Source organism: Oncorhynchus masou, chromosome 27, assembly GCF_036934945.1.
Source record: "Oncorhynchus masou masou isolate Uvic2021 chromosome 27, UVic_Omas_1.1, whole genome shotgun sequence".
In the NCBI taxonomy this organism is placed as follows: Eukaryota; Metazoa; Chordata; class Actinopteri; order Salmoniformes; family Salmonidae; genus Oncorhynchus; species Oncorhynchus masou.
In genome coordinates, this window is record NC_088238.1 from 47,767,675 (window position 1) to 47,794,728 (window position 27,054).

The 27,054-nt window shown below is 43.2% G+C and overlaps 1 protein-coding gene across 24 annotated transcripts in view; it reads left to right on the forward strand.

Moving 5' to 3' along the window:
* The first annotated feature begins 3,141 nt into the window (after positions 1-3,141).
* LOC135516331 (receptor-type tyrosine-protein phosphatase delta-like) overlaps positions 3,142-27,054 on the forward strand; it is a 606,705-nt gene continuing 582,792 nt past the window's right edge. For 17 of the 24 annotated variants that reach the window (XM_064940532.1, XM_064940530.1, XM_064940540.1 and 14 more), the window contains exons 1-3: positions 3,142-3,322; positions 3,473-3,580; positions 3,700-3,736. The gene's annotated coding sequence lies outside the window, so the exon portion shown is untranslated. The remainder of the gene's footprint in view (positions 3,323-3,472; positions 3,581-3,699; positions 3,737-27,054) is intronic. The other 7 variants (XM_064940552.1, XM_064940553.1, XM_064940554.1 and 4 more) reach the window with 2 other exon arrangements.

The window sequence follows — 27,054 nt, forward strand, 5'->3', positions numbered from 1 at the left end:
GTCAATGACATCATTAACTTTACTCAGTACCAAGAAATTGTAGCCACAAACCTGGTTGCCTCTGCTAGGAGGCTGAAACCTGGCCACAAGTGGCTCTTACAGCAAGACAATCATCCCAAACACACGTCAAAATCCCAAAAGAAACATTTTGTAATGGCCTTCTCAGTCTCCTGACTTGAACCCCATTGAAAACTTGCAAACGAAGGATATCAAGGATCTAGGATGATTTTGTACGAAGGAATAGTCTAAGATCCATCCCAATGTGTTCTCCAACTCATAAAACATTTGAGAAAAAGGCTCAAATGCTGTTATCCTCACAATGTGAGGTACTGAAAGGTATTGAAAATAGGGGTTTCAATCATTTTGACACCTACTTTATGGAGAAAATAAATGATTGCGTGTTAAACAAATCTCTTCCTCTGAGCAATTGTATTAGTATCAAACAATATATTTTCCCAATATTTCTTTTACATACAATTTAGCTCAGTATTTTAATTATTTATTTTATACAGTCATTTTTGCTTATCTTGGTCAAGGGTGTCAATAATTTCAGACCCCACTGTATACCAGTGTTTCAGTTGTTTCACAGTGGACCTGTAATAATAAGGTGTGGCTCATTGCCAATTGATCTTTTTCGCATTGTGTCTGGAAGCTCATAACTCTTACCCTAGGCAAGGCCAGACCGTGATAAGGGTTTAATCTGGTGAGCGCTAATGACAGCTTCATAGAGACAAGTACTGTACTACCCTCCCCCTCTTTGCTCCACCCCCCCCCCCATCCATTATGTCCATTTACAGTGGTCCTCACTACATTACCAAACTAAAAAAATGCCGCATCTTACACCAAAGTATATTCAACGACCTTCCCATCCAAAAAAAAAAAAAAGATGGAAAACACACTGAAAGTTACACACACTCTTTCGTAGCACACTGTAGGTTTGGGTCTAATGAATTCCTAGCCAAACAAAATATGCAAATCCTCTTTGTCCTCTTTGAAATCACAAGAGGAGTCAAGGGGTCCTACATAGAATCCAAAAGGGTTCTACCTGGAACCAAAAAGGATTGTTCAAAGTTATGATACCCAGTTTTTGTCTAAGAGTGTACACTGCATTACTCTGGCTGATATCCAAGATATATTTTTGCAGTAAAATGTCGAACTTAGCTGAGGTTTCAAAACAACGCAAATGCTTTTCATTTGTTCATTTAAAAAAAAAGTGTGTTTATGTGAATTTTAATCCAATTCATCCTCGCACCCAATTCAACCTTCAACCTCGGATCAATTTATTTTGTTGCACAGTCTCATCTCCTGTGAGAGTGGTCAAGAGTCAATAGAATTAAAGGCTATAGATCACATAAATCGATGCAGCCATGAGATATATACGTTTCAAATGCAGAGTGATGAATTATACAATAAAAAATTGAAAAAAATATTGTTCCCCCCCACACACTTTCACCCACTTTGTCAAAGCAACGGCTGATGGAATTAAGATGACATTTTAAATTTGGCCATGGATGTGTCTGCAAGTGTCTGTGTTTGTGAGCAGAAGAGAAGGTAATATACTGGGTTAAAGGTACCCTCTGTAACATAAATGTCCAGTCAAAATAAAACATGATATTCATGCTCATAGTACTACTACCTGCCTGGATGAAGAAATTAGCTTCAAATCACATGGACAACGCAACACTTCCACAGGTGCCATCATTCCCCAGGGAATACACGCAAACATGTGATGATCCTTTCGCTAGTCACAACACATCCACAAAAAGTCAAGAGTACTTGTGGAATGCAACACTTGCACGTGGAGAGTGCAACCTTGGGCGGTGAATACAAAGGTCACATCGACCCATGTTGCCATGGAGCCAATGGATGGACATGTTGACAAACTCCCATCGCACCCAATATCTTGGACTTGGTATCAGGGCTCCAAAGTTTGGCAACCTTTAAAGATGTGAAATGTATGAGTGGGTGAGGTATCGATAATGTAATCTGTGTTTTCTGCCCCACTGCCCTGATTTCAAATCAATTAAAGGTGTCCTCTACTTGACTTGACCATCAAGTAGAGGATGCTGATTTGGTTAACAGCTGAGGAATGGGACTAGGGTAATTGAACCACTTTCAAATGCATAGACAGAGCTATGGATGCAAGGACTGGTCAGCCATAAGATCAAAACTATAGTTTGAGTCTATACAGTGTTTGTTTACAATGACATTGTTCGCTAAAATTGACAGTTGGGGTACTACAACAGTTGAACGACATTTGAACTGAGCAGATGAGACATTTCTAAGTTATATTCTTATAAGATTCTAGTTCATTTAAAAGTATATAGCATACATTTATATAATTTATTTAACATCATCCTTCCCTATTTGACTAAGCACATTCTCATACACATTTAAACCCATGCACTAAGATACACACAATAACTCAATATCTGATGATAATTTGTGAGTATTGATACAAGTTAATAACCAAAGGTATTGATTGAACAAAACAATCCAGTCCAGTGTGAAAATGACAAATATTACTCCATGAATTTCTGTCATATTTCAAACAATGATCAAATCAAGTGTAATTTAAATTCCTATTGTTTAAATTCCTTTGGTATAACACCAGTTTAATTATCTGTCATGTCAGATATCTGCTCGAAACAGTATTCTATTCCAAATGATATTGCTTTATAGGTACAATAAGATCAACGCTAGCTGTATTGGAATTGAATCTACATTTTTAAACAAATGTTAAACTCAATTGATATCACGTGAATAATTGTACAGGTTGCACGCTGGTTAATTGTCTAGGGTAGTTGCGCGAAAAGGTCGAACAAGCCGTTTGCCTCCCAGGTTCAAATATCTGCTTCATGCCAATGTTTTAGCAAAACAAGCACAGTGCGCTGCAGTGGGAGACGTTTGATATGCGTGACACATCCATTTCTAATGGATTTATTCTCGACATAGAAATCAAGAGATAGGTCAAACAATTTATTGTCTGCGGATCGTTGACGGAGAGCTTAGGGAGGGGGAGAACAAATCCTACCCGAGTTAGTTGCTCTGCTATCCGGCCATCAAGTGGCTACATAGAGAAATTCAGGGGTGTGTGTGCGCGCGCGCGTGTGCGTGTGGAAAGTATCTATCTGGGATGCTGTCTTCCTCGCGCACCTCTCTCTCGCTCGCGCGCTCGGAGCCGCTCGGAGCCGTCGCCAGGAGTGGTAGGCTCCAATTTGACAGCAGCAGCGCTTGCTTTCTAAAGAAAGCTTAGCTCTCACTTTTCAGTCTGTCTCATTACCGCTCTCATTGTTTCTTTCGACAGCGAGAAACGGAGCAGGTACCGACTCTCCTCCTCACCCTGTATTATGAATAGCCTTTTTTTTGTTTTTTTTTGCTGCACAAATGTTGATTTTAGCACTTTTTCTTTTTGGGAACCTCGATTCTAACGGAATTTGTTGTGGCTGTTTTGGTGTCTTCTCTCTTTCAGTTCACTTGGGAGTCTATTTGGAATAAGAAAGCATTGCTGTTTTCTGACTGGAGAGAAGGAAGATAAGACTCCTCTGGATTTCCTAAGGAATTTTATCTGAACGCCTTGGTAAGTGGTCCTTCGCGTCGCATAGAAAGAGGTCACTATTGATAAATCCCAGTTTGCCCGACATGAGTGTACAATTCAATCACTTATCATTTATTCTCCCTTTTTTTGTTTTATTACAGTTACCGTGGCTTTTGAATTCATCAGCTGGGGTATATAGTAAGTAGCATTTAGACTTGTTCTCGCATTATTATCTGCAGAGATGTTGCCTACTTTACAGGCTTTTAGAAGTGTCGGGTTCATGAGTTGTGTAAAAGCAATATTTGAGCAAATGATGTATTGTTGGCGTGTTATTATGGACATGCCATGAGCAGACATTTCCGCTCATCATGGAAGTACGATGTCGGATGCTTTTCAGACGAGCACTTGTTCACTCTGCTTCACTATGCCCGCTCATATATGAATATATCTGTTCAGCTACCTGCACACTACAGGACTCCCATTTTTAATATTAAATGTTTGCCTTAAATAGCCTGGGTTTATCTCCCAAAGAGATCGGGAGAGGTGGTCCCTTGTATGCCGGGGATGGCAACTTTGATGGGGGGGGGGGGGGCACCAAAACTCACACCCACCACATATGCCGTCAACTGATTTGTGCATTATATTTGTGCAGTTAAAAGACTTAACTATCTTAACGAAATGCATTATACCATTAGCCAGGTCATATACCATTAGCGCCCCCCCCCAATTTTCCTGCAATTCTACACATTTTGCCATGACTTATGCAATGCTAATATGATATCTGAATGAGTGACTAACAAAATCAATGGGGGCCCCATAGAGGTCAGGGCCCCTGGGCACGTGCCCTGCATGCCCGGTTGGTATTCGGGACATGATTACTAGAAGTTTAGATAGCTGGCTAGACGTAACTCCCCAATAAATAAAAAAATCCCACTGACATGGCTAATTGAGTGACTGTCAGTGACTAAGAGACAAACTTGAAGTTGCACCTTGTGTATTCTACTATTCTAACGCTTAACAGTAAGTTGAGAACACTAATATATATATATATATATATATATATATATATATATATATTAAATGGTCGAGGGCCCCATTTTTGGAAGTTAATCCACCTACTGCCAGCCAGTTGTCCATCCCTGATGCATATCTGTTGTCCACATGGTTGGTGAAAACGATGCTGTGATGATCCCCTTTTTTAAAGTCTTAAAAAAATATATATGTTAAATATCACAGAACATGTGGGGAAACGTCTCTTGAAAGGTGCTGCTCTTTGTGTTAGGGAGGTACATTGGGAGGGGCTGGGGTGTGTCGGCTACTGTATGCATGTGCAAAATCATCACTTGGGGGTGTAAAGTTATTCCACTGGTGTCATGTCCGGAGAGAGAGTGTGTGTGTGTGTGTGTGTGTGTGTGTGTGTGCGCGCACTCGCTGTTCACCATGGGATAGACTCTTTACATGTCAAATATTATTGTACAATCACTGCTGATTGACATAAATAGTACTGCCCACTGCTGCACTGAGAGGGGGCATGTTTGTTTGCCCTCCATCAATGTCATGTGAATCCGCAGCATTTACTACATTCTGTGTTGCGTTCTTTTCCGCGGAGAGTGTTGAGTGGTTTATCCCGCGTAATCATGTCTCTCAAATTTGAACTCCGATCAAATCAGTGCGATGTGCAATGGCAGTGTATCAAATCAAAAGTCGACTAATTGAATGACTTCACAATGAAACAGCTGTTGGTTTCGACCATTGAAACCCTTGGAGGGGGGCGCTAACACCACCTTTCCGTTAACATTGTGCTTCCTATACACCCAGGAGAGGCAGTTGTGAAAAGCGAAAGAAGGCAAGAGAAAGTCATACATCTCTCCCCTGTACAGCAGAGTGACATAGGGTTAAGTGAGAATGACCATAAAGGTAATGTGATAGCGTTATAGGTCTCTCTATCCCCGGGGAGGTGGAGGGAGGATAGTGTAGCTCATCAATATGGACCACTGCAATGAGTCAATCATGATGTGGACACAATTACATTGTTAACCATGAACATATTGTATTATTCAAGCTGTGTTATTCAGAGTTACTCTACCATATTTGAGGGTTATATTTTGCATAGCAGAGAGATGCCAGCACTAAGGTTATCTTTGTGGATAGTGATGGCACAATTTAGGCTTGGCTGCGCTAATGGGGCACTCGTGTAGCAGTTTTTCTGGTGTTGACCATATTTAGTTAGAGCTATCTCATGCTGTAAATGCAAAGAATAGCTTACATGGAAGTGTCTGTCTGTCTGCTTGCAATATTGGGGCCATTGTTATTTTGTCATCAAACTATGAATGAAGTGTTAAAAATATGGACGCTACGTAAAATATGAATTTATACCGTCACGTCTAATCTCCTTAAGCTGGGCTTTAAAATGGTGACGCCGTCATGTCTCGGTAGATGTTTTGAAGTCGTCTCCTATTTGACCTTGTTTGATTGAGGAAAGTCAACTATACCCTTGAGTAGCACAGCAAGATCACACACATGATTGACATCACGGCACTACAAAAAGCACAGCATTTTCACACACATTTCTTTACGTGTTACATCATTCATCGTCATCTAGTGAGGCACTACAGTGTTTTTTTGTAAGATGAAAAGACAAAGGAGTGACTTTGAAAGCAAGCAGGAAGGCAGTGAAATGTATTTGATCATGCATGCACCTGTCCATTCTAAGCGGTACAGTGGGAACGTGCTAACAAGAAGAGGAGCATCATACTGCCAGTGGCAAGAGCGAAAAATACATAAATCCCTCACAGCAACTGGAAAACAAGTTGACATTGCAGCATGTATTTCCTACTACTAGCTCAGCTATCCCTTCCAGGTTGAATTGCAACTTGGCTGAGGCATTCATGAGACTAGTGCTTTAGGAGATGTGAGGGAACATTCAGTTTTTCTCTGAGAAAGGGGATTTTCAACTTTCACTATTGTCACTCTCTTTTTTTTTCTCCGGCAAGTCATTTTCACACATTAGTCCCAGGTAAGTATTTTTCCCGCCATCCGTTCCCGGCAGCAGCAGAGTCCCATTTCATAAATTGCCCACCATTTCCTCCCGTCTTCTCCCTGAGTCCTACTCCCTGAGTCTATTTGCTTGCCTTGCGTCCCTCAACAAGATATTAGTCAGCTGGAGAAAGACAACTCTTGCTCACGTGCTTGCTGAGTGGCGGACGAGCATTAACTCCACATTGCTGCAAAGCTCTTCCCACCTTTAATTATCCTTCAACACCGATAGCTCAACTGCGCGGCTCTGTTGAACACACTTTCATGACTTTTACCTGTTCTTTTCTTCTCCCCGGAGAGAAAGACGGGGAGAAAAGGATTCAACGTATAATTATGGTTTATGAAATCCTTCCAGTTGACGTAATCGGGCCATGGCTAAGTGTTAGCAGAGGATTGCCATAACAGCAGCACATAAACAAGTATCAAACTACTTTTAACGACAAACTCACTTTAGTATGTAGATGTTTGTTTCCATGCTGAGACAATAGTCTGAATTAACTAATGAGCAGTAATATTGGAAGGATATGGACTGTGCAAGTGTCCATATTCCCAGCCTCTGATTGCAGACATTATCGGCAGTAGAATCCTGCCATTTCATTTACATTTTTAGTAGACTTACAGTAGCAAGTAGGGTTAAGCGCCTTGCTGAAAGGCACATCCGACACATTTCTCACCTAGTCGGCTCGGAGGCCTTTCAGTTACTGGTCCAACACTCTTGACTGCTAGGCTACCTGGCGCCCTCTTTCCCTAGTTCTCTCCACAGTTAAGGTAGGCTCATATGTAAGTTACAGCTAGCATACACGGTACTTACAGCTAGCATACACGGTACTTCTGTGATGTCCACATGTTCTCCTCCGCATACTGTAACTAACGCACCTTGAATACAAGCCCACTTGTTGTGACACATCGGATGGCCAGCTCCCAGGGGGCCATTTTATAATGAGGATGTACTGACAGATGCACCTGGCGCAGGCGCTTTCAGGAAATGTTGATTCATCCCGAGGAAAAAAAAACAAAAAAGTTTCTGCCCGACCAACATGAAGCAAGAAATCTCTCTCCCTCTGTCACATCGCCTCGCCTCTCACTGTGGCAAAAAAAAAGGTTTGATTTATCCCGTCTGCTTCTTACACTTTTGGGATGTGGTGCGTTTTCTTATTTGGGGGCTTACGTCTTTGCTTGCCAACGTTTCTCATCACCTGAAGAGTGTCTGCTGGATTTGAAAATGTGAAAAAAATATACAAATATACAGGGTTGTCCCTCTGAGGCCCCTGAACCAAATGACTCCCCAGATGGGCTCCTTTTGGCACAGGGTGTCATATCACCAAGACCCTCCCCTTCAAGCCTAAAAGATGACTTCAGTATACAGTAAGTCCCTGTCAGAAGTTGTCACTTCATGCAATACCATTTTATGGATAGTGGTACAACTGCTCCCAGGCTTGGTAGCTGTTTTAGCCGGTGGTGTTAGTGCATTGAGAATTGTGTGTGTATGTGTGTGTGTGTTTTGAATGGTTTGTTGTGGGGGTGGGGCCGTGTTGATTTACAACCGGATCCCTCATGCAGATTTTTCAATACAGACATCAGCTGTCTGGAGATTTATAGTTGATGGATGCACACGCATCTAATCAACTGTTTCAATCACATACTACATACAGTACACCGTGCATGATCAATTTAATTCACACACAGGACAACATACAGGCAGACACACAAACAAAGCACACACACACAAAAAGATTGATTGGAAAAGTTGCTTGAAAGGAAACGTCACCTGCACTTCTGCCCGCCCGCTTATTTATCAGCCATTTGGCGCCGCTCGTAAATCAGACATTTATTAAGTTGTTAAATGACTACTATTGCCATTAAGCCTGATGTATATGACACGGTAGGAGGGAACATGAGGTATTGCTGTTTCTTCTGGCTATTCATTTAAATTAGTTTTTTTAAGCCTGTTTTCCCTTTTTCTCTCTCCTTCACCCTCTCTCCTCTTTCCTTCACCCCTCTCTCCTTCACCCTTCTCTTCTTCTCTCCTCTCTTCTTCACCCCTCTTTCCTCTCTCCTTCACCCATCTCTCCTTCACCCCTCTCTCTTCTCTTCTTCACCCCTCTCTCCTCTCCTTCTCCCCTCTCTTCTTCACCCCTCTCTTCTTCACTCCCTCTCTCTCTTCTTCCCCTCTCTTCTTCACTCCTTCTCTCCTCTCTTCTTCTCCCCTCTCTTCTTCACTCCTCTCTCCTCTCTCCCTCTCTCCGCTCTCCTTCACCCCTCTCTCCGCTCTCCTTCACCCCTCTCTCCGCTCTTCTTCACCCCTCCCTCTGTTCTTCTTCACCCCTCCCTCCGCTCTTCTTTACCCCTCCCTCCGCTCTTCTTTACCCCTCCCTCCGCTCTTCTTTACCCCACTCTTCTTCACCCCTCCCTCCACTCTTCTTCACCCCTCCCTCCGCTCTTCTTCACCCCTCCCTCCGCTCTTCTTAACCCCTCCCTCCACTCTTTTGAACCCCTCCCTCCACTCTTCTTAACCCCTCTCTCCTCTCTTCTTCACCCCTCTCTCCTCTCTTCTTCACCCCTCTCCTCTCTTCTTCACCCCCTCTCCTCTCTCCTTCACCCCTCTCTCCTGTCTTCTTTACCTCTCCCTCCGCTCTTCTTTACCCCTCCGCTCTTCTTCACCCCTCCCCTTCACCTCTCTCTCTTCTTCACCCCTCTCTTCTCTTCTTCCCTCTCTCCCCTCTTCTTCACCCCTCTCTTCTGTCCTTCACCCCTCTCTCCTTCACCCTTCTCTTCTTCTCTTCTCTCTTCTTCACCCCTCTCTCCTCTCTCCTTCACCCCTCTCTCTTCTTCACCCCTCTCTCCTCTCTTCTTCACCCCTCTCTCCTCTCTTCTTCCCTCCGCTCTCCTCTCTTCTTCACTCCTCTCTCCTCTCTTCTTCACCACTCTCTCCTCTCTTCTTCACCCCTCTCTCCTCCACCCCTCTGTCCTCTCTTCTTCACCCCTCCCTCCTTCTCTCCTCTCTTCTTCACCCCTCTCTCCTCTCTTCTCCATCCCTCCGCTCTCCTTCACCCCACCCTTCGCTATCCTTCACCCCTCTGTCCTTCACCCCTCTGTCCTCTCTTCTTCACCCCTCTCTCCTTCACCCCTCTCTCCTCTCTTCTTCGCCCCTCTCCTCTCTTCTTCACTCCTCTCCTCTCTTCTTCACCCCTCCCTCCACTCTCCTTCACCCCTCTCCTTCACCCATCCCTCCGCTCTCCTTCACCCCACCCTCCGCTCTCCTTCACCCCTCTGTGCTTCACCCCCCTGTCCTTTACCCTCTTGTCCTCTCTTCTTCACCCCTCTTTTCTTCGCCCCTCTGTCCTCTCTTCTTCACCCCTCTCTCCTTCGCCCCTCTCTCCTCTTTTCTTTGCCCCTCTCTCCTCTCTTCTTCACCCCTCTCTCCTCTCTTCTGCGCCCCTCTCTCCTCTCTTCTTCGCCCCTCTCTCCTCTCTTCTTCGCCCCTCTCTTCTCTCTTCTTCGCCCCTCTCTCCTCTCTTCTTCGCCCCTCTCTCCTCTCCTCATGGCGTTGCTCTGATAAAATTTAGAAGAGCAAGGATTGATTGCAGGGATGAAGCACAGTGGACCGAGGGGAACACTGCAACGGCTCTATGTTACTGCAGATCAATTCTCGCCTTTGCATACTATAGAGACTTATACCACCAGACTTAAGCTTTATTCTTTGCTCGGCCTGAAGTGAGGATACACTGTTTACTTGCAAGCACGCAAGCGTGTCAAAGGCGATAACGTGTATGGCTTAACCCAGGGCCTAATGTATTTGTTTGGACTCTGTATATAACCAGTTGCTTATTCAATACAAAGCAATACCATAGGGATTATTAGAATATGTCTGAATAGGAAGTAGGCCATAGAGGTGAAATTTAGGTGAAATTGCCAGTAGATCATTTAAAAATATATATATCTTGGTTTGGTTTCTACTCAACTTGAAGAAAATGATGTGGCTGGGTTCACTGCTCAGCACACTTTGAGCAGAGATGAAGTGACTAGTCTTGAATGCTACTGTACTCAGTTGTTTTGCGCGTTACATAATTTCACTGGAAGGCAAGTAGTGCCTCCAACCCAGGGTCAGCCAAGCATGCTTTTGAAATTCACCTCAACTGAGAACCATGGTGGATATGTCCCCCCCCCCCTTTAGCATACTTTGCTTTTGCCTGCAGGGAAACAGCAGCAGTCTTGTGCTCACGCTGGGAAAAGTGGATTCCTTTCGGCCATACATGACAGAATCTCACCAATAAGACAAAAAACTGACTGAAAGAGAAAAGGCAAGATAAGGGGAGACTCTTGACAATCAACTTGTCGCCAGAATCTAGGCCTTTGTGTGGTTGGAGAACTGTGCTAATTAGCGATACATGTTAGCATGATAGATCATGGCCATGTGATGCTGTATTAAGCACTAGCATGGCCAATGATTTTTTTTTGCCACGTCCAAAGGGAAAACGCCAACCCCATTGTATGTTTTGACCTTCTTTGTGGTCTGCGTGTACAGTACAACACCAGAGGGGGATTCTGTAAGACTGCTTGTTTTGCTCCTAGCCCCTCTGAAGGTTTTCAGAGGGCAGCGATAGGTTGAGTGTTAGCATTGTGTTATCCAGGAGGAACAGAGCAGGAGGAAGAAAGAAAGGAAAGAATATTGCAGGCGTGCTGGTGCCAGGCAACTCTGTACAGGTCGATGTTGCTCCCCCCCGACCCGAACATGAGAAATCAATTAGACACTCACTTGTTATCCGAGGGACTTTCACTGTGAGGGAAAGGATGGAGAGAATCAGAAAGAAAGAAGAATGGAGGAGGGAGGTGAACAAGAATGCCGGCGCAGCCTGTTCGCTGTAAAAAAAGATCTGGACCCATGTGACCTGCTGCTAACACCTAACCATTTCAGGCCACGTCCCAATACACTGGAATGACTGCTTTGTCTCAACCGATTTCATTTATGGTCCAAAATACTAACCTGCTGAAAGCCTTTGTTGGGGTTTCTACCAGGATTGGAGTTAACCACATTCAGCCAATTCACAAGATTAATTGCAATTACAATTCAATAATGGAAAAGTTCAATTTATTTACAATGAGGGCTTTCGATTTGTTACATTGTTGTCCTTGTGAGGTAAAATGTATATGAGCGTAACACAGGTATCAACCAAACTGCTCTCTCTTATCAAGTCCTTTCTGATCAGTAGCCAGGAAGGACAGGGGATGGGGAAATGATGCTATTGTGAGAGTATTGGAACGTAGCCGTACTACTGAGTCCTTTCTGATCAGTAGCCAGGAAGGACAGGGGATGGGGGGATGGGGAAAGGATGCTGATCAGTAGCCAGGAAGGACAGGGGATGGGGAAAGGATGTATTGGAACGTAGCCGTACTACTGAGTCCTTTCTGATCAGTAGCCAGGAAGGACAGGGGATGGGGAAAGGATGCTATTGTGAGAGTATTGGAACGTAGCTGTACTACTGAGTCCTTTCTGATCAGTAGCCAGGAAGGATGGGGGATGGAGATACTATTTTGAGGATATCGTGAAGTAGCCTTACTGTTGTCCTTGCTTACCTCTCCCTACCAGCAGCCTCGGGGCACTCCGAGCACTATGCTGTAATTACACGTCAGACCTTTCACCCTCTTACTTCACGGCTGATACTACAGGGACGTTGTCGGCGTGCTAGGGCATACAGTACTAGCATTTCTTACTGAAACCATGAGGGGCACAGTTGGTCTTTGTTATATTATTAACACCTCATGGCATCAGTATTTTGTCTGTGTTTTGTAAACAGGCCACTGTGGAAGAGGATTCTGCACTGTACTTATAAAAGGACCGTTGTTTGGGAGTTGGTTTGAAAGCAGAGGAGATCATTGAGGGACTATTTGAATGTTTTTCATAGGTATTTGTGTGTTGTTGTTAGTTTAGGTACTGATTATTTTGCATGTTCTTCATCGGCAATATTTATTTTGTTGAAACCACTTTGATTGAATCTTACAGCGACGAACCTTAAAACTGTTGCTAAATTAGATCAATTTAATCGTTTTGTGACATTAGACAATGACTATTCTACTAAGAATATCTCTTTGTTATTGACTATTCCACTTAGAATATATTTTTGTTATTGACTATTCCACTTAGAATATATTTGTGTTATTGATGATTCCACTTAGAATATTTTCTTTGTGTTTATATTTTGACATTTGTATCACTTTACCAAAATGGCAAGAGGTCTTCAATTATACTCAGCACAAATGGTTAATTTTCCATTTAAAATGCATACATTATGGATTTCCCGGAGATCCAGAGAAAATGACCTTACATAATTGAATGAGATGTTTGAAATAAATGGCCTAATGAATCTTAATGCATCTTAATGCAATATTTGATTGAATGGGGCTTAGCCATGTAAATACAGCGGTTTCGAGCGTACCACTGTCAATGGATTCCACTAGGCCCTAGGGTTCTCTCTTTGATCGCGTCGAAAAGAAGCTGCTTTTTGATCATGCCACACCTCCGACATAAATCTACCCTTACGAACGACAGCTCAGAAAAAGAGGAGAGTATAATCTGTACGGACACATAAGCACAGGAGAGCAACCCAGCTGTCATACCACCTTGTATCCCATTACTGGCTTGCCTCTGGAGCTAAGCAGGGGGGAGACTGGTCAATCCTTGGATGGGAGACCAGATACCGCTGGAAGTGGTGTTGGAGGGCTAGTAGGGGCTGTCTTCCCCCTGGTCTAAGGAGACATCAATGCCCCAGGGTAATGAGTAGAGGTGCTATAGCACTGGTGTCTTGGTCAAGGAGCGTTAAATGGACCAGGGTAATGAGTAGAGGTGCTATAGCCCTGGTGTCTTGGTCAAGGAGGCATCAATGCCCCAGGGTAATGAGTAGAGGTGCTATAGCCCTGGTGTCTTGGTCAATGAGACATCAATGTCCCAGGGTAATGAGTAGAGGTGCTATAGCGCTGGTGTCTTGGTCAAGGAGGCATTAATGCCCCAGGGTAATGAGTAGAGGTGCTATAGCCCTGGTGTCTTGGTCAAGGAGGCATCAATGCCCCAGGGTAATGAGTAGAGGTGAGCCCTGGTGTCTTGGTAGAGGACATCAATGCAGGGTAATGAGTAGAGGTATAGCCCTGGTGTCTTGGTCAAGGAGACATCAATGTCCCAGGGTAATGAGTAGAGGTGCTATAGCGCTGGTGTCTTGGTCAAGGAGGCATTAATGCCCCAGGGTAATGAGTAGAGGTGCTATAGCACTGGTGTCTTGATAAAGGAGACTTCAATGCCCCAGGGTAATGAGTAGAGGTGCTATAGACCTGGTGTTTTGGTCAAGGAAATTTCAATGCCCCAGGGTAATGAGTAGAGGTGCTATAGGCCTGGTGTCTTGGTCAAGGAGACATCAATGCAGGGTAATAGCCCTGGTGTCTTGGTCAAGGAGACGTCAATGTCCCAGGGTAATGAGTATAGGTGCTATAGCACTGGTGTCTTGGTCAAGGAGCGTTCAATGCACCAGGGTGATGAGTAGAGGTGCTATAGGCCTGGTGTCTTGGTCAAGGAGACATCAATGCCCCAGGGTAATGAGTAGAGGTGCTATAGGCCTGGTGTCTTGGTCAAGGAGACATCAATGCCCCAGGGTAATGAGTAGAGGTGCTATAGCTCTGGTGTCTTGGTCAAGGAGCCATCAATGCCCCAGGGTAATGAGTAGAGGTGCTATAGCGCTGGTGTCTTGGTCAAGGAGACATCAATGCCCCAGGGTAATGAGTAGAGGTGCTATAGCGCTGGTGTCTTGGTCAAGGAGACTTCAATGCCCCAGGGTAATGAGTAGAGGTGCTATAGCCCTGGTGTCTTGGTAAAGGAGACTTCAATGCCCCAGGGTAATGAGTAGAGGTGCTATAGCCCTGATGTCTTGGTCAAGGAGACATCAATGCCCCAGGGTAATGAGTAGAGGTGCTATAGCCCTGGTGTCTTGGTCAAGGGGGCATCAATGCCCCAGGGTAATGAGTAGTGGTGCTATAGGCCTGGTGTCTTGGTCAAGGAGACATCAATGCCCCAGGGTAATGAGTAGAGGTGCTTTTGCCCTGGTGTCTTGGTCAAGGAGACTTCAATGCCCCAGCGTAATGTCTTGGTCAAGGAGACTTCAATGCCCCAGCGTAATGAGTAGAGGTGCTATAGCACTGGTGTCTTGGTCAAGGAGACTTCAATGCCCCAGGGTAATGAGTAGAGGTGCTATAGCCCTGATGTCTTGGTCAAGGAGGCATCAATGCCCCAGGGTAATGAGTAGAGGTGCTATAGCACTGGTGTCTTGGTCAAGGAGCGTTCAATGCACCAGGGTGATGAGTAGAGGTGCTATAGCCTGGTGTCTTGGTCAAGGAGACATCAATGCCTTGGTGTCTTGGTCAGGTCAATGCCCTTGGGTAATGATTAGATGTGCTTTTGCCCTGGTGTCTTGGTCAAGGAGACTTCAATGCCCCAGGGTAATGAGTAGAGGTGCTATAGCCCTGGTGATATAGCCCTGGTGTAGCTCTGTGTCTTGGTCAAGGAGACGTCAATGTCAGGTGCTATAGCACTGGTGTCTTGGTCAAGGAGCGTTCAATGCACCAGGGTGATGAGTAGAGGTGCTATAGCACTGGTGTCTTGGTCAAGGAGACATCAATGCCCCAGGGTAATGAGTAGAGGTGCTATAGCTCTGGTGTCTTGGTCAAGGAGATCAATGCCCCCTGGCTGGTCTTGGTCAAGGAGACTTCAATGCCCCAGGGTAATGAGTAGAGGTGCTATAGCCCTGGTGTCTTGGTCAAGGAGACATCAATGCCCCAGGGTAATGAGTAGAGGTGCTATAGCCCTGGTGTCTTGGTCAAGGAGGCATCAATGCCCCAGGGTAATGAGTAGATGTGCTTTTGCCCTGGTGTCTTGGTCAAGGAGACTTCAATGCCACAGGGTAATGAGTAGAGGTGCTATAGCCCTGGTGTCTTAGTCAAGGAGACTTCAATGCCCCAGCGTAATGAGTAGAGGTGCTATAGCCCTGGTGTCTTGGTCAAGGAGACATCAATGCCCCAGGGTAATGAGTAGAGGTGCTATAGCCCTGGTGTCTTGGTCAAGGAGGCATCAATGCCCCAGGGTAATTAGTAGAGGTGCTATAGCCCTGGTGTCCAGTTCTAAATCCCCCACCTGGCCTTTCAAACTATCTTGGCCACCTAATTATCCCCAGCTTCCATTGGCCCTATCCTCCTATGCAACTTCCCCAGGTCTTTCCAGTAAAGAACTGGTAAAATTATATTCTCTGATTTTAATAGAAAAATCAAATAAAATGTGTTACAACCAATTACACTGTACCTCTTTTGAGCTCTCTCTCCCCCCTCTTCCTTAACGACGTACTACCAGTAGGTGATTGTCATCTGTGAGCAGCACTGAAAAGGGTAAATTCAGTTTGACAGATAGGGCTGGTCTCGCACTGAGTGAAATGGAAAAGGGTTTTGATAGCAGAAAGCCTAAATGTCGATGCTGGGCTACAGAGCTGCCAGGATTAATGACCATGAAATGCAGCACACTTTAGGTGAATATACTATATAGTAACTTAAAAACAAATGGACAGTTTTTTTGTAAAGACAGTTTTGTAAGAGAAATCAAAGTACTACCAGTATTTCACAAACAGAAAAGCAAAACTTTACTCTAATAGTTAACTATGTATACTGAACTGCTATTTTGTATTATTTAACCTTTATTTAACTAGGAAAATCAGTTAAAGAACACATTTTTATTTGCAATGAAGACCTACCCCAGCCAAACCTGGACGATGCTGAGCCATTTGTGTGCCGCCCTATGGAACTTCCAATCACGGCCGGATGTGATGCACCCTGGATCCAAACCAGGGACTGTAGTGACACCTCTTGCACTGAGATTCTGTGCCTTAGGCCGCTGCGCCACTCGTGAGCCCTGCTAACTGAGGTAGAATGACATAGGACTGGGCTGTATATTGTATTTTACTATTGTATTGATGCTTTGAATGGTTTGGGTTTTTACTTTACCTTCTATAATGGTATTTCAATGTTTGGTTAGTTAAATGTGATACGCAACCCCTGTCCCCTGGAAACACTGACCAACACTTTGGTTCCTACCCTGTCAATAAATCCTCCCTGGCTTAGTCATGTCAAACAACAATGTATTCAAGGTCCTGCCCACTATATTCCGACTAATTTTATTTCCATGATTCCAACAATTCACCAATTAAGGTCTAAATGTTTTGCAATTATCATGCAGCCCTGCATGACACAGAGTGGAAATTATAAAAAGTGCAGGAAATCCTTATTTTTTTGTTTTTGTTTGAAGTTGGATTGAACAGTATAAAACAATCAGAATGGACAGAGCCCCATTAAAATCACTTATGAAATTGGGGAGAAAAGGGTGGGGGGTGGTGGGGATCACTTATAATTTGTGTTGCAAACCTAGGGTTATGAACTGCTCATAAAAAAAATATTTTAATAATTTTGTAAACTAAGTTGACTTTCTTTCCACCCTGCTTGCTCTGACCTTGCTGATAGCTACTTTATTGAGGAAAAATGTACTTGCCATGACTGTGATACAGTGCATTTGGAAAGTATTCAGACCCCTTAACTTTCTCCACATTTTGTTATGTTACAGCCTTATACTAAAATGGAGTAAATAGTTTGATGAGGGGAAAAAACAATCTACACACAATACCCCATAATGACAAAGCAAAACATGTTTTTAGTCATTTTTGCAAATGTATTAAAAAATAAAAACCAAAATACCTTAGGTATTCAGACCCTTTGAGACTTGAAATTGCTGAGCAGTTGGCTCTGGGTGCCCAGCAGATCTGTCGGCATCATGAGTGAATAACAATGAGTGGTTTGAAAGATCAGTTCCCCAGGACAGCGCAATAATTGGCAGGGTTTACACAAGTCTCAACTTTGAGCACTCCGGCTGGACTAAGAGGACAAACAAATGGCACAGAGGAGGTATGACTCGCCAAAGGGGATTGCATCTGCTCACACACTCCCCGTCTCCACTCGCACACATTGTGTTTATACATGCAAGCCCGTGATGTGTGCCGGGTCTCATATGTGCCCATGCATGGCCAGGCGTGTGTTTTCATGATGCTGCATCACGCTGTTGCTAACTTTGCAGACACCCCTCCCTCCCCCTGTTTTCCCCATCATATGTTCCAGCGAATGAAGGTAGGGATCTGTCAAAACACATCCTTCCTTTCGTCGGCCCGTAAACTTTTTTGGGATGTCGGCCACCACGGAGATTCACTCAGCCCTGATATTACTGGTGGTGTTCAAAATGTTTTAAAAAAGAGAGAGGCCGAAGAGGAAACAATGTGTTCTTTTTGGATTCACTCAGAAAATCTTTATTCATCTATCTACGGTAGAGGACTGTTTGTCATTTCACTCACTATATTTCACTCACTATCAGGCTTATGTCTATACTGCCGTTCAGTCCTCTCCACTATATGTCACTGTCACTTTACAGCTCTGGACACCAAAAAATAACTGATACTACATGTAGTATAACCAAGGCATTCTTAATACAGCTAATACTCAGGATATTGCGCCAATTGTGGTGCTGCCATCTTGCAAATCTCCATGCAGGTGGCAGGGCTCAGCAGTGACTGGCGGCTGGCGAACACCTTTCTTTAAGCAGGGCCAGAGAAATGCACGGTTCCGGCTGCTCGCGGGGCTCATTTGTCGGGCTCTTCGATACATAATTGCACCAGGCTCCCGATAAGATCTGTCCCTACAATTCCTTGCGGCTCGGTGTATTTTTAGAAGAAGAAAAAAAAGAGTTGGTGAAGCGCTCTGCATGTGTGCTGTCTGAATTCCAAAACGCAACGCATCCAAGGCTCCGCATTTAATCAGCAGCATCTGGACTGTGCCTGCTTTGAGGAAGAATAAAGGGGAAAGCAGAAGAGAGGAAAAAATACATTTTTGTTCTCTGTTGGTTAAGGTCATCGCAAAACTGCTAAAAAGGCAAAACAGGATATTTCCAAGGTGATTTGTAAATATCCAAGATGATAGGAGATGTGGAAAGATAGTCACAATGGAAGACAAAAAAGACATTTGGAACGTTCTCATACGCATCTCTTCCTGGGCAATACATCAGAAAACATTAGCGTGTTGTGTGTCATTCGACATAGGCCCTGAATCAGAGGTGTTGGGTTAAATGCAGAAGACACATTTTGGTTGAATGTATTCAGTTGTGCAACTGACTAGGTAAATCCCTTTCCCTCACAGTGGCAAGGGATATGAACTAACAGGTTATAGAGCAAACAACACAATTAGCACAACACATAGCCATATTACAACCTATCTTCTTCCTGGCTTCCCCAGTGATTTTAACCGTGCGTTGCTACTGGATTGGAGATGGTGACAAAGAAAGACAGGCTTTGGGAACTTTCTCAAACCCATCTCTCCCAGGGCGATACAACAGAGAACCTTAGGGTGATGTGTGTCATTCGACATAGGCGCCAACCTCACCCCCCCTTTTTTCCTGAAGAGCACATAAATACAAGATAGATAACATTAGGAACCATTGAGTCAGTGGAAGGGAAAATCTATAGAAGGTGAAAATGTAATTTGCCCAAAGAGCCTTTAGGCAAAGTGCATTTGAAAACACATATTTTATTTTCCCCTGGGTGTCTGGAGGGGTTGGAAAAGATGGACTGCAGGTCTAAGCGGCATGGAAAAACAGCAGTGGTTGAGTGAGGGTGGGGAGGTATGCTATGGTGCTATGTTTTGGTCAGAGATCCCCTTCTATGTATCTCTCCTTTGATTAGTTAATTCAGTTAGGAGCACGTGTCCATTATCTGATCATATCAAAGGCCAGAGGTGTCCTGTAGACAAATCAATCTCCGTCTAAGGAGGCGCTGAGGAAACACAAACGGAGGGAGAGAGGATCCATCTAATGGGCCAAGAGTGAATGAGAGAGGAAGAGGGGGAGGGTGTAAAAAGACAAAACGATGGCATCTGGTGCCTGGAGAGAATTGAGGTGGAGAGTGAGACATTGATCTGAATTGGGGAATGTGATATTATCAGAGAGAGTGTGTTTATAGTGGTTGTGAGATAGTTAAAAAAAAGACAAATAGTGGTAGATTCCAGTATGGTCATTTAGGTCGATGAGGCAATTATGACTGGATGCCAGTGTCATTGATATACTGTATATGGTAGTTATGACATGAATGGGTTTAATGCTACCAATGAAACACTAATGAAATGGTAAAGTAAGAACATTAAGTTACAGTTGTGCTTCACTGATAAGAGACAAACTGTGTCCCAATCGACAAGGGTGCTGCCTTTTCCAGAAGAATAAGTAATAACTTTTCTGAATGTAAGTATAACGTTTATTTATTCACCACATTATGTTAAAATGTTTTCACTTTCCTATGAATTTTGAATTCAAATGTTGAGTAACTGTTGTTTATCAGACCGTTTCCAAGCTAGCTAGCTAACATGTTGTACGCGATAGCTAGCTAGTTAATCGATAGGCGTTCTCGTCCTGCTTATCGGCTGTTTAGAGATGAACGACTAAACTATTTGTAAATTGTGTTTCCAATTTAGACCACCATTAGTTGAAAGGAGGTGATGGTAAAGGGCTGGATCAAAAACTTGTAAACTCCTGTCCTGTGTATAAAAAAAAACTGTGGCGGTCATGACAAAATTTTCCCTTACGTACTTATCAAGTTTATGAATGTTGGAGGTTAATCTCCTTTAGATGTCCCTCACTTGAGTTACTTATTTTGTACAATAGACTGTGTTTTAAGGACTCATGCACATATACAGAAAAAAAACAATACAAATTTGAACATTTATTCAAAATGTCTCCACATGTTTCTGGTTTTGAGGCTTGGGCATCTGGTGCCTGTTGTTCATCTGTCTCATCCCCTGCAAGGAGAGAGAAATGCGCCACAAATATTACAAGGCTGTATTCATTTCACTGAATATATATTCAAGGTTGCTATGTATTTATATAATTATATTGGACATGTTATCCTTTATCACATGGCAGTTTTTGTATCCACTGCATTTAGCTTACATTAGGATGAATTAGCCTAAGCCCTTATCTAGTTAGATTGCATAATATCACCTTTCAATATTAGTTATCAACGAATATGAAAAAAACATGTTATCTTGAAAATCAGGGTCATTTAATATAATATGCATGAGGGTGAAAGTTGAAGGAATGAATCACAATGTAAGCCTAAAAACATTAGCAGCTCTAATGCACACATTCGCTCCACAGTAAAACATCACTATTCTGGCTATTAATTATTCTTAAACAGTCACTAAAATATCCCATTTAGCTATCTCAAAATAGTATCCTGTATCATGCATGCAAGTCTGCTTGTCTATCCACAGCGATGGATCTGCAGACCCTATACTGCAGGATAATTATTCAGGTCGGTGTCAACTTAATTAATTAACAGGTACTCGGATCGATTCTGTTACTTGTTTACTTGTTATTTGTGTCAGATATTTCAATTTTGGGATAGCTGTTCAATGAATTGCTGGCACTAGTTGCTCATGCTGCTACACAGTGGCTACAATGGAAACAAACGTCTCGCTCTCGGGTGGAATGCGAATGCGCTGTCACGTAATGCTGCCATCAATGCCCGTCCCAAATGGCAGTTGCCTACTGGAAAAGTTCTACCTACTAAGCAAGGTGCCTTTTGGATTGGGACAGAGACATAATGTCATTCATGTCCTATAGTTTCTATATTTGACTTGGGTCCCAATGTCATGCATCACTGACCGCTATTAAATATTGTTTCAATCAGAGTGGCCCACGTCCCGAGATCAATTGGCCACAGCCAGTTAGTCTCTTCTCACAGCCATTCATTGTACAAAGCGTCCAGAGCTTGGCAAGAGTGACTAACCAATAGTGTTACATGCTGACCAGACGAGACACGTCGCGTGCGCGAACGTCGTAAAATAAAGTTAGAAATCCATGTTATTCAATTATTGCACCCACACTGCTCGCGTGCGCCAACGAGCGTCTGCGACGCCAAGGGCTAAAATAGAAATCGTTCCTATTTCTGACGCAGATCGCACTGAAAGTCATCTTCTCATTGGTTTATAGAAGCAGGTACCCACGTGCCATCTCCTCATTGGTTATACCCACGTGGGTGATTGAAAGACGAACTTTGTTGCCGGTTGTCGTGGTAATACTATGAAAGTTTAGATGCGATCACCATATAAGTTCAAAGATGAAAAAGCCTGGAATGAGGAGAGATGACTACAAACGATTCGATTGGCCGTTTTATGTGTGGATTAATTGTCGGAGTAGAGGTCCTTGTGCATTTCAGGTAAAATAACAACTCAATGTTTATATCCCAGGACAAATTAGCTAGCAACAGCAAGCTAGCTAAATAGAACAAATTAACGTTAGCTAGCAAGTGCAAGCTAGCTAGCTAAATTGCCATATATGTTTAATGCTTTTCGACCTGTCCCCAAATTAATGTCATTGGTTCAGGGTTTGTTTTGATATTTCAACCTGCGTGTCATGATCGCATTTGGTGTGGGGCGGCAAAATACACTTATGCACGATAGCGCACGATGGCGCAGGTCCGCAGCCGGTTTGGGTTCCCTGTTAGAGAATCCCCCTGCTGAGGGCGCAACAGGACAGGATATCACTGTGTTGTGTGCGCATTTGTTAATTTGCTTTCTGGAGCCACGCTGTCTGGCTCTTATCATCCTCACCCTTTCACCCCCTCACGTGAGACACACACTCTGCCCATGCACTGATCATGCATCCTGTGATTGTTCAGATGCTCCTAACTAGCCCAGCACTGGCCAATTGGGTCATTGCGTGCTCGCTCAAGTGTATAATTATTAGCAGCAATAGCTGGGCCTGAATTGTGTTTTTTTTCTCTCCCAGTGTCAAGAGTGTGGGTGGCATGGGATGCGTGATTACAAATTAAGTTATCGCTGTTATCATTGTAGGTACTAAGTAATTATTAGATACAGTAGTTCTATCCCATGTCACATTCCATTGTACTCTGCATATATCTATTCATGCCAGTATACAGTGGGGCAAAAAAGTATTTAGTCAGCCACCAATTGTGCATTTTCTCCCACTTAAAAAGATGAGAGTCCTGTAATTTTCATCATAGGTACACTTCAACTTTGACAGACAAAATGAAAAAAAATCCACATAATCACATTGTAGGATTTGTAATGAATTTATTTGCAAATTTTGGTGGAAAATACGTATGGGGTTGAGATCTGGAGACTGGCTAGGCCAATCCAGGACCTTGAAATGCTTCTTATGAAGCCACTCCTTCGTTGCCCGGGCGGTGTGTTTGGGATCATTGTCATGCTGAAAGACCCAGCCACGTTTCATCGTCTTGTCCTTGCTGATGGAAGGAGGTTTTCACTCAAAATCTCATGATACATGGCCCCATTCATTCTTTCCTTCACACAGACCAGTCGTCCTGGTCCCTTTGCAGAAAACAGCCCCAAAGCATGATGTTTCCACCCCCATGCTTCACAGTAGGTATGGTGTTCTTTGGATACAACTCAGTATTCTTTGTCCTCCAAACACGACGGGTTGAGTTTTTACCAAAAAGTTCTATTTTGTTTTCATCTGACCATATGACATTCTCCCAACCTTCTTCTGGATCATCCAAATGCTCTCTAGCAAACTTCAGACGGGCCTGGACATGTACTGGCTTAAGCAGGGGGACACGTCTGGCGGCGTAGTGTGTTACTGATGGTAGGCTTTGTTACTTTGGTCCCAGCTCTCTGCAGGTCATTCACTAGGTCCACCCATGTGGTTCTGGGATTTTTGCTCACCGTTCTTGTGATAATTTTCTTGTGTGGTCCCAGATCGAGGGAGATTATCAGTGGTCTTGTATGTCTTCCATTTCCTAATAATTGCTCCCACAGTTGATTTCTTCAAACCAAGCTGCTTACCTATTGCAGATTCAGTCTTCCAGGCCTGGTGCAGGTCTACAATTTTGTTTCTGCTGTCCTTTGACAGTTCTTTGGTCTTGGGCATAGTGGAGTTTGGAGTGTGACTGTTTGAGGTTGTGGACAGGTGTCTTTTATACTGATAACACGTTCAAACAGGTGCCATTAATACAGGTAATGAGTGGAGGACAGAGGAGCCTCTTAAAGAAGAAGTTACAGGTCTGTGAGAGCCAGAAATCTTACTTGTTTGTAAGTGACCATATACATATTTTCCACCATAATTTGCAAATTAATTAATTAAAAATCCTACAATGTGATTTTCTGGATTTTCTTTTCTCTGGATTTTGTCTGTCATAGTTGAAGTGTACCTATGATGAAAATGACAGGCCTCTCTCATCTTTTTAAGTGGGAGAACTTGCACAATTGGTGGCTGACTAAATACTTTTTTGCCCCACTGTATTTATCTCCTGTATAGCATATTTATATTTATTTTCTCTCTGTTTCTGTCCATTACAGAACCATCCTCATGTTCATCTTCTTCAGTGTTTTTTAAATAAAGTTCCTGTGTGGTAACTCTTGGGTTGCTTTTTCCCCTTCTAACCGGGTGCGGTGTCAGTTCGAGACAAACCAGTAAACAGTCTGTACTACTAAATTCATTGTTTTTGTAATGTTTTATTCTCCGTGACTGTCTCTTTTCTTTTGATGATTGTTAGTTCTCAAAGATTATATGGTAAACAAATATATAGGTTTTCTACGTACAGGACTTTATATATGGTTTTAGCCATTTAAGTTTACACTGAACACATTTTTCCCATCCCAAAAATGGATACAAAAAATGTATAATAATTTCTCCACTGGACTTAGTTGACCCCCCAAAAACATTTTAGGTGGCCCGCACAAGTATTTCAATTGCAGGAAAATCCCTGGCCTCTGAAATGTTATATTAATCACCTACACTTCATTTAGAACTATCCCATTAACAAATAGTAATAATTACATCAATGGTGCATAAACATTCTAGTGGTGGGCAGGCAGAGATCCTGGACCAGTTTTAATGCCGGCAGATGGTTAATTTGGTCCCCCTGAGCACATAATTAGTTAAATTATACCTCGGCACAGCAAAGCACTTGTAGAATGGAGAGACCAGGGTTCCGTATGGTACTCGTATTAAAAATGGCGATAGTGGTAGTGTTTTCTCCCGTAAGATTAAAACCCTCTGCACCATCATTCACCTTAACCTGCCCTCGAGACACCATCATGAACACTCATGTTTGCTCAACCCCCTAAATTACCATGAGCCACTGTGGAGGTAGACTCATTTTCTGGTCAGGTTAGTGCTGGGTCGGCCTTGACTTTGCAAAAGTCAAAGTACACCACCTGCCTGCCACGAGAGAGAAAGAGCTTCTTCGTCTCTAGACGGATTACACATTTTTGGACAAGCAAACGCTGCCTCGCTCTTCACCTCGGCTCGCTTCGACACAGTTTCTGAGACAGCTGGCAGATTATCGTTTTCTTTTTTTGTCTCCCTCTCGTGTTTGTGTAATGCCATGAGGAGCATGCTTGTCTGCCTGCCCAAGCAAGTGGACGAACAAGATTCACACCATGCTAATTGCTAGTCAGTCAGTCAGTCCAGTGACACGCATGCGCGGTATCTGGAATGAGCGAATCGGGAGATTCATCTCCTTTGCAACAGCCCGAGTCACAGCAGACTAGGCCCGGGCTTATAAATGGATTACATTAGTGTGTCATTGCAATTACACGCTGCTAGCAGGTACCGCAACGAGATGAATCACATTTTATGACTTTACAGCAGATATTCCCTCCACCCCAACATCATTGAATGGCTTTCTGTCTGCTACATACAGTAGCATCAAGGTCTGGATGTGTGATTTGTTTTTTTGGAACTGCCTAACAAGCAGTGTTATGTATTTATTTGAGGTTCCACTGCAAATCTGAATTTTGCATGTTGAGCTTAGGAGAGCCTCAGATGGAAAATATGTTTGTGTATATCTTTTTTCACACTTGGTTTATCTTATTTCAGTGCAGAATGTTTTGGTCATGCAACCGGTCTTCATATCCACATCTTGGAAAATGTTCCCGTTTTCCTTTTTGTTCCCCAAGGACGACATTGTTGGTTCATTTGATAGAAGCTATGGAACTATTGTAAATCAATTTAGTTGTTTTGTTTTACATATGGCTTAATTCACTTGATTGAGGTTGAAAATATTAAATTATTACTTTAATCAAAGTCTGTTATATTATTAGGTCTGGACATTTCCCACCTGCCTCCCAGCACACAGCAGTATTTGACCTTTTTTTCCCCAACCTAATGATATAAGATTTTTATTAAAATAATAATGTATTATTTTCAACCTTGATCTTGTAAATTCAGCCTATTAAGCTTATATCCATATGCAAAACAAAGCAATTAAGTTGATTTTCAGTAGTTCCATAACTTCTATAAAATGAACTAACTTATGCATATGCTTCACAGTTCCCTGTCCTTAGCACATCGTTCCCTGTCCTTAGCACATCGTTCCCTGTCCTTAGCACATCGTTCCCTGTCCTTAGCACATCGTTCCCTGTCCTTAGCACATCGTTCCCTGTCCTTAGCACATTGTTCCATATCCGAGCCTATTTTCTTCAGTGATTTTTTTTTTCTTCATACATAAACATGCTTCTCTAATTCAGAAGGGTTGGGTTAAATGTGGAACACACATTTCAGTTGAATGCATTCAGTTGTACAACTGACTAGGTATCCCCCTTTCCCTTTACTTATCTATTTCATCCTCCCATTTTCCTGCAAGTCAAACCCATCCGCGTGCTATAGCTATTAGCTACTATCAATCAAGTTATTAATATGGACCATGACGCACTGTAGACCAAAGGAAACACCTCACCAACCCCCTCACCTTCTTACGTATTGTACAGTACGTCATAAACCTTACTGATAATGTATGATTTAAAGACGCTCTCTTGGTAAGATGTCCTCTAATTCGTAGTAAAGCTGAACAGAAAATCGGTAGATATGGCAAGGTATGTGTGTGTGCCTGTATGCCAGCAAAAAGGATTAGACATGCTTCAAAGTCAGTGTGTTTGGGAGGTGACGGCCCGCTCACCGCTTATCCTCTAGTCTAGAGAGACCATTAAACAAGGGGCGATACGGCTACAGACAGGGTTAAATGCCAGTGACCTGGTCCGCATTGTCCCCAAACACACACACACACACACACATACAGACACTGCTCAGACTGAAATATCAGTGTGATATAACCTGGGTCAAGATATTTCAGGACCTAAAGGTCATCCGGATGACCCTATAATTGATTGTTATCGAGTGACTTGTGACTTGCGACCGCTACTGCGGTGTCGGGAGACCTTTGACACCTAATGCCTTTGGTAATATCTTCCATAGTCTTTGAGCTCATCAATTTGTCCTTTGAAAACCTGCTGTATGTAAAATATTGTGTACAGATGTTCTTTAATTTGCAATCTGTAGAAACTAAGAGTAGAAATGAAAAATATGACGACTGCGTTGTCCCATGGTGTTT